We start from the raw sequence: 5801 nt of genomic DNA, 5'->3' as shown, positions 1-5801 counted from the left end.
CCGGTTTTAAGTCTTTTTATATGTATGCTATTTTTTACTTATGTTATTTTTTTTTACTTTTGTATGTTTGACAAACATGTGCAAACAAAGAAAACCGGGACGTCACTATGTAGAGTCAATTGTTCCACTACTTATTTAGTGGTACATGGTCGCATTGTTTTTTCCTGGCTTCAAGTGCTAAAAATTAATGCATCTGGCGGGAGTTGAACTCATTACCATGCAAACTACTCCAACCTCTGTATCCAACAAGACAAACTAGATGGTGTGATTTAGCATGTTGTATTAAACTTCAAATTTGTATGCACGGCTAGGTTTGGTTCGTTTTTTTAGAGGAAGCTAGGTCTGCTTTGTATCAATTCTCCTGCTGCCCTGTCACCTATACTGGGCCAATACGCTCCTAACTGGGATTTTTCTACAGCCAGCAAATTTCTCTGACGGCCTTCATATTCGTTGCTTTTCTTTTGGATTGCAGAGGCTACGTCATTGTCTCTGAGGATTGAACATAGAAATTGGGTTAGTGACTCAAAAAAAAAAAGAATACAGCCTTGCTTTTTAAAATCAAATTTCACAAATTTAAATACGTCCATGAGTTACCTAAAAATCAGCAAGCCATCGCAAGAAAAGGGTGAAGTGTGGGTCTCATTTATATTAGAAAGTGAAGGAAGAAATTAATGCCTGTATGCCCCAATAAAATAGAGGAATATCCCATGAAAGAGGACCCGATTGGTGAATAAAAGAGAGGAAGATTGGATGAACAAGTACCTGGTTGGCACATGCCAATAAAAATAGAGGACTATTTGATGAGAAAGGACCCGATTCATCATGAAATAAAAGAAAGGAAGATCCGATAAAAGATGACCTGGTTTGCAATCAAAGTGCATGGCTTAAGTGAGATTGCTGGAAGCTTTGAGTATGCATCCAGGAATAAAAGAGGGAGTGGCTAATGTTGATCAAAGGTGTTGTACAAAAAGGGCACCCATATACAAAAATCATAGCCAAGCAGTTTCAAAAATCTGTTACTGAGGGATGTTCTCTCTAAAATTTGAGTTTTTGTGGTGTTTAGGTGCAAATGTCAATTATCTATCCCGGTGCAACGCACGGGCATATGTGCTTTTTTTTGGAACGTAAACGCTAGACGCGTCCGGCTTTAAATTAATAAAGCCACTTAGGTAGCATCCAAGGTTTGCACGCCACATACCACACATAACATAACAGTCTCAAGAGGCTACATCAGCCACGCACGCCACATCGAAAACGACAAACTTAGAGGGGACCCGACCCACTCTAGCTCACAAACTAGACCCTAGAGGAACAAGATACGCTTCAATTCGCTTGCCGCAGTCTAGGGATACATGTAGCGATCTTCTCCATAGTGCTCTTCATATGGTCTGCATCACATTGCTTCCCCAGCGGTTCCAGCTCTGTAAAAATAAATGACATTTGAAGATAACATCAGTAGAATTGGATGGAAACTTATGTTCCATAGTCATTTTATTACGCACAGTCCAAAGGGACCAAAGTAATGCCCCCACGCAGGTCCACAAGATCCTGGCCTTGGCACCCCTCTGCGCCTGTAAGATAGCCAGCAACTCAGACCCAGTGCTAGGGTTCCCATTCTGTTGGAAAACCTGTCGCACCGCACTCCAGGCAAAGCGGGCCAGAGCGCATTGGAACATGGCGTGGTTCGCATCCTCTAGCGACTCACATACCACGCACGTCCCGCCCGAGGGCCCATTCCGTTTAGCTACGTTCTCAGTCGTCGGGAGCCTGCCACAGAAAGATCTTAATCTTTAACGGCACCCTAGCCTTCCAAAGGTTCCTGGCAATATCGAACGCAGTGCCCTCCGTCAGCTTATTGTAAAGGGACTTCACCGAGAATTTCCGAGAGGCGGAGAGGTCCCAGGAAACCGTATCCTCATCTAGATTTATCGAAATGTGTCCCAGCCGCGCCTGAAGCAAGTCCCAACTTGCTAATTCCGCCGCGTTCAACTGTCACCGAAAGTTAATCGCAGGCGGCGTCGCGAGAAAAGCCTCTCCCACCAGGAGTAGCGGGTCCGCCGTCACCTGGTATAACTGCGGAAACTCTTGCCACAGCGGCTTATCGCCCAACCAGCGGTCCAACCAGAACCTAGTCGAGTTGCCGCTATTCACCTCAAATCTCGCCCCTAGCGCGAAAGCTGGTCTAACCGCCTGGAGCCCATTCCAAAACGGCGAACCCGAAACCTTGGCGTTAAATACATCCCCGTCCAGGAAGTATTTAGCCCGCAGAAGGTCTGCCCACAGACCCTCTTCCTTAGCCGCCAGCTTCCACCACCATTTGGGAAGCAGCGCCACGTTCATGAGTTTGGAATTAGTGATCCCTAACCCACCATACTTCTTAGGATGGCAGACCGCCACCCATTTTAACATATGGTATTTCTTTTTGTGACCCGCTCCTTCCCAAAAGAATTTGGAGCGCGGCGTATCTAACATCCCATGCACCCCATCAGCCAACAAGAACATCCCCATCGTAAAAAGAGGGAGGGAAGACAGGCTCGCATTGGTTAGAATCAACCGCGCCGCCGAAGACATAAAGCGTCCCCGCCATGGGCTAACCCTATTGGCGACCTTACCATACAACGGTTCCCATTCGGAGATGGTAGGATTTTTAGGCGCGATCGGTAGCCCTAGGTATTTAATTGGAAAACTCCCTAGTTTACAATTAAGGAGATTGGCTATCCGGACACGCTCGCGTTGGTCCAATCCCATTATAATTACCTCACTTTTGAGGAAATTAATCTTGAGCCCCGATAGCATTTTAAACGCTAGGAGGAGCAGCTTGATAGTAGCGACGCTGTGGTCATCAGGCTGAAATAATAACATTGTGTCATCCGCGTATTGCAGGTGCGTCACCCCCCTGGGATGAGGTGTGGCACTACGCCTTTCACATGACCCGCCCCTCGGGCCCTCGCATCCATAGCAGCAAGTGCGTCTGCCACAAAATTAAAGATCAAAGGGGAGCCAGGGTCTCCTTGCCGAAGACCTCTTTTGTTTCGGAAAAATTTGCCCATCTCCCCATTGATCGACACCGCTGTATTCCCACAGCTAATCAAGTGCATAATCCTATGAACAAAGCCTGCGTCAAAACCCTTTTTGAGCAGCACCTCCCGCACAAACTCCCAGTTCACGTGGTCATAGGCTTTCTCGAAGTCGAGCTTGAGCAGGACCCCTTGTCCTTTCGCACGTTTTAGCTCATGCACGATCTCTGCGAGTGCAACTAGTCCCTCCAAAATATTGCGCCCCTTGATGAACCCAGTCTGACACCTACTGATCACCCTTTGAGCAATAGGAGTCAGCCGGACAGCATAGGCTTTGGCGCATAACTTAAACGGAACATTAATGAGCATGATAGGCCTAAAGAACTTGATGCTATCCGCGCCCTTAACTTTGGGGATAAGGCTAATCACCCAAAAATTTAAACGAGCCAGGTCCACCTGTCCCAACGCGAAGCCATTTAAAATTGCGTGGAACACATGTTTCAGGCTAGGCCAGAATTTTTTGAAGAACTCAACTGGCCACCCATTAGGGCCCGGGGCCGTTCCCGTCTTCATGGCAGCCAGCGCCCGATCAATTTCCTCCGGCAGAAAAGACAAGACAAGTCCTGCGTTTTCTTCCTGAGAAACCCGTTAGTGAGGACCCCACAAATCCTCCCGAAGGCAGAGCTGCTTCTCCTCGGCCGTCCCCAACAGGCCAATGAAGAAGTCATAAATGTGTTTGCATATCTCTGCCTGGGTGACCAGCAACCTATCCCCGTGATTAAGGCGCAGGATAGCCCCTTTACGTCTTCTCCCATTGGCGAACGCATGAAAATACCCTGTGTTTGCATCACCTTTGGTCACCCACTTGATTCCGCCCCTACGGCGCCAGTACTCCTCTTCCGCTCGCAGAATGGAGAGCACTTGGTCTTCAAGCGCATATCTCAGCGCCCACTCCTGCTCGGAGAAGACGCGCACATCCGCTTCCGCAAGCGTTGCTATTTGAGCTAAAAGCTTGGCCCGCTCCTTTTTGGATTCGCTACCAAAATTCGCTCCCCATCCCCTAAGGAAAGCGCGGAGCTTAGCGGCCGCAGCCTACCAAAACTCAGCCGGGCCCCTTTGGGGACCCACCTGAGTCTCAATGGCCACCCACCTCTCACGCACCATGGCCTTGAAGCCCTCTGCTTCGAACCAGGCAGATTCGAAAAAGAATCTGCTGCTACGGCGCATCTGCTCCTCCCCTGAGGAGAAGACCAGAGGGATGTGGTCAGAACTGATCCTAGTTTCAGCCACTAACGAGCACATCGGAAAAAGCGCTTCCCACTCCGGGGTGAAGAAGACACGATCAAGGACTGACCTAACCGGCCGGAGCTGTCTGTTGGTCCACGTAAATCTCGCTCCGGTCCGGGCAGCCTCCCGTAGCGAGGCTGCCGCAATTGCATTGTTGAAAAGGGACACCCTAGCCCAGTCCACATTGCCATTGTTCTTATCCGACCCCGCTCGGATCAAGTTAAAATCACCTCCCACAATGACCGGGAGGTTCGCTGCCCGCTTGGCCCCTACCATCGCGGCAACCTCATCTAGGAAACCTACCGACCTCGAGTGATCCGCAGGCCCATAGACACCAATGACTACCCACACCAGGTTCGAAGCCCGCTGCCTAACCGTGGCCATAATGCAAAAAATCCCAAATTCCCACGTCAGGACCTCACAAACATCATCATTACAACCCATGAGCAGGCCACCCGAGTGGCCCGAGGAAGGGACCCAGCGCCAGTTAAACCGCTGTAAAGGATCAATCGCCAGTAAATCCCGAGGCGCAAAGTCGGCCTTGATTGTTTCCTGAAGCGCCACTATATCGATACGCTCCTTGTCCATATATTCCCGGAGCTGCGTGCGACGCCCTACGTGCCCACAACCCCGAATATTCCAGAAGAGAAATCGCATTTACAACACACGGTTACGGAGGCGAACTCCTCGCGAGCTCACCGCCTTTTGCACTCGCTTCCTAGCCGGCGCACGGCTGGAAGAGGGTAAGACAGAACCTTCCCTCGGCTCTGCTTCCCCTTCGGGCACCACCACCACCGACTGCCCCCCTGGGCAGTTTTCCTGAGCATCCGAGGCCCGACAACGCGCTGCCGCCTCGGCCAAGGCCGCCTGAGCCTCCTCGCGTGCGCGGACTAACGGGATAATATCAGCAGAGCTAGACCCAAGATCCACTCCACTATCATGCAAAATCGACGCAAGATGGTCGTCTGAGAACGCGCTGAGAATTTTAAAGGAGGGAAGGGGGTTACCTGACACGTCCAAGTTCTTGTCCGCTACACGCAGCTTCGCGCTCTCCAAAGAAGACAGATCTCCCATCTTGGCCTTCGCCTTGGTGCTCGGTTCCCGCGTCGCCACCGGCGTGGCCTTGGAGCGCTTGGCCATGCAGCCCACATCACCCGTCGCCAACTCCGCCCCCAACTCGCCATGCAGAGACGCCGCCATGCTTGCAGCGGGCTGAGCCCCTGTCTTGGGACCCGGCTTCCTGCCCGCCGTCTTCTTGGGCGGCCTGCCCGCTCCCCCGGAACCCCGCTTTCCGGAGCCAGGAGTAGGACCATCCCTGTTAAGCTCAGCACCCCCTTCCTGCGCAGCCAACGGCGAAGAGGGGGTTGCAGTCCTCCCCCCTCCAGCCCCGCGCCAACCACAGTCCCCGGTGCCAGCGCCAGAGATGGACGAGGCGTAGGGAGCAGCTGCGGTAAGTTGGATCCATACTCATCGAAGGCGCCAGCCAAGTCACGCGCC

Source organism: Triticum aestivum, chromosome 3B, assembly GCF_018294505.1.
Source record: "Triticum aestivum cultivar Chinese Spring chromosome 3B, IWGSC CS RefSeq v2.1, whole genome shotgun sequence".
NCBI lineage: Eukaryota > Viridiplantae > Streptophyta > Magnoliopsida > Poales > Poaceae > Triticum > Triticum aestivum.
This window is presented reverse-complemented; position numbering follows the sequence as displayed.